Source organism: Nestor notabilis, unplaced genomic scaffold, assembly GCF_000696875.1.
Source record: "Nestor notabilis isolate BGI_N333 unplaced genomic scaffold, ASM69687v1 scaffold21330, whole genome shotgun sequence".
Taxonomy (NCBI): domain Eukaryota; kingdom Metazoa; phylum Chordata; class Aves; order Psittaciformes; family Psittacidae; genus Nestor; species Nestor notabilis.
Genome location: NW_009912746.1, coordinates 38,607 through 41,616, shown reverse-complemented (window position 1 = coordinate 41,616; position 3,010 = coordinate 38,607).

Below are 3,010 nucleotides of genomic sequence, written 5' to 3'. Positions count from 1 at the left end.
AGGCCAGGTTGGACACAGGGGCTTGGAGCAACCTGCTCTAGTGGAAGGTGTCCCTGCCTGTGGCAGGGGCTTGGAACTGTATGAACTTTGAGGATCCATTCCAACCCATTCTAGGAGTCTAGGAATCACCATGGAAAGTGAGAGCTCAAGCTTTCCTGCTTCCACTGAAGTGATTTAACTCTCAGAGTAAGTGCTACATGAGGAAACATCTCCCTTGTTTGCATTTCAACACTCTTAAATAAGCACACGTTTCAAACTAGCAGGCAGCTAATGGTCACAAGGCCGGAAATCTGCCTATCACACACCGAACTTCAGATTGTCTCAACAGTGTTTCCTGGAGCAATGGTTTAACACAAGCAGCAAAACCTGGAACAACATCCAACCATGCCAGAAGCAAGGCCTTAATTTTCTCAGTCCAAGTGACTGATAGAGCAGGCCCATGGATAGCGATTTACTGGCGGATCTGGTTTCACAAAAACAGTAAGAGAAGACAAGACTGCATCCAGTAATGTTTAAGAAAATGTCAGGAAGGAGACAGAGCAGGAATTTTTTAACTCATCAGGTACACAAAGTACAGGTACACAGGTATTACCAAAGCAATAATATTTAAATCAACAAATAACACTGCCAGAAAAAGCAGCACATCTGACACAATGCAAGCAGCTGCCATTCAGGATACAAAATGTCTGCTCCCATTCCTGAGTATATAGGGAATTTTCATGCAAGAGGGCCATTCCAAGCAGGGGTGATAAGGGAATAGACTAAGAATCCCTGTTCCAGAACATTAGAATTGAAATCTATTGTTTATTCTCTCCAAACATTCTCCAGCTCTTCTTCCTCCCTTTCTCATAAAACCCTAAACCAGAAAAAATTCAACTTTTCACATACTTTAGAATTCTTACACATTGGAATGTAATATGGTGACCAACTCAGATCCGCCGAGTAGCCTGGTGTTTAAAGCAGAAGCAGACTTTCTAAAGATTATATGAAGAGGAAATGAAGAAAACCCCAGAGCATCACTATGCAAAAATAGCCAACTGCTGTTAGAACTTGTTCATTTAGTCAGTTCTTTTACTTTTCCCCTCAAAATCTGAATTCCTGGTTACACCTACACTAAAAACAGTGTTAATCATAATATCACATAGGATCCTGATTTGTTTCAGTCCAAGTTACACAGAACGCAGCAAGGGTGACAGGTTTTATTATCCTTTATTTACTCTTCCCCCTTCCCAGAAACCAGATGATTCTATTTTTAGCTCTTGTAAGGCATGATTCAATCAGTAATTTTAAGTATGTTTCACAGCTGATTTTAAACACACACTCCAGGGCACTTAATGGTTAAAAGGATGCCCAGCTCAGATCTTTTCTTCCACTAGCAGAAGCACCTCAGACCTTTCAAAATACATTTGATTTACAAAGAAATTAAAGGCCATGAGAGCCACAGAAAACATAATTAGAAGTCTTAACACTAGCTACTGAAATTAAGACATCCGTTATCTCTTGACTCAGCTCCATGAGAGGATTCCAGTCCCATGGAAGTCCATGCTATTACCATGACACACTTTCCCAAACCAGGACCAGACAACAGTAACTCCTTTTCCCACCCTCACACACACTTGTTATCTAAATACCTCAGCTCCATCAGTGTTGTCCATCATCAGCTAACAGGCTTCATAAACTCATAAAATTTTACTCCATCATCCTTTGCAAAGACAGCACTCCTCATCCTTTCATACATCTAATGCTCGGGAGCCCACAAGTAAGAAACTGAAAGCAGTGCCACTAAGACCAAGCAGGGACAAATCTCTCTCACATATCAGAGTTCTCTGTTTATGAAACCTTGCTCTAGAAGTTTCCCAGCAGGTGAAGCTGCTCTTTTGGAATCAAATCCCAGAATTATCTTTTAAGTTAGAATCTTTCCAAAGCCTACAGGAGGAGCTACTATATTACTATGACTGCTATAGGTAAGGTTACAGAAGCCATTTTGAACTAGGTACTGATCCAAGCCCACCTAAAATTACAGGCTATCAAAACCCCAAAGTCAAAGATGCAAGAGTTCAGTGCTTCCTGTTTTGCGTATCCATTTTTCCTCAGTTACAGCTCTCTGAATAACTAAGCATACAGATATTTAAATAATATAGTTTAAAGCTTTATATTTAACAGAAGCACCGTCTGCAACAAGATGTATTTGCAACTGTTTCCATTTCAAATAAATCACACTGCACGTTAGCCTCTTGACACAAAAAGTTGATATCTTGGCAGGTATTTTATTGCCAACAAAGGCATTCTCAGCAGAAGCAAGCAGTAGTTTAACATATGGATAGAGATTAAGGAAGGTAAAACAGATTGTGTCCACATTGATTTTATTATAGACTAGACAAAGGCACATATGAAACATCTGTTGGAATAAAAGTATACCACATAAATGGAAAAAATAGCTATACCATTTGGAATTGGAAAAGACTAAATTTGAATTCCCAAATTTAAGCATTTCCAGCCCTGAACTACTTACCAATATTCTGCAGTCCAAAAACCCAAAGCTCACAGTTAAAGGCTGCTAGCTAAGTAATATCACCATCATATTTTCCATACTCACAGCTTTTAAAAACTTCTCCTTTGAGGCTGGGAATTACCATGTTTGGTATGAAACCAAGCCACGCTACTGCAGTTTCTCCTGGTTGATGTGAAATGAGGGAAAAATTCACTTTTTGTTTAGGTCAGAACAAGAGAAGAGACTTTACCTACTAAAATGCAAAATAAAACCCTCGAGTGGCCCAATACTAAATTGTTAAACCAACTGCCTTTCAACACCTCCTGTTTCAAGAATTTGCTTCTGTGGGTATAAAATCTGTTTGTTTCCTCCCCGACCCCCGATATAATTCTGCCTTGTGGAGACTTTGTTCTTACTGAGCATTAAAATGACAGCTACTTCCCCTTCTCAATACCTCCAGTAAGGACTAAAAACAACAACATTCTCAAATGGCAATAACTCAGGATGTTCCACTCAATT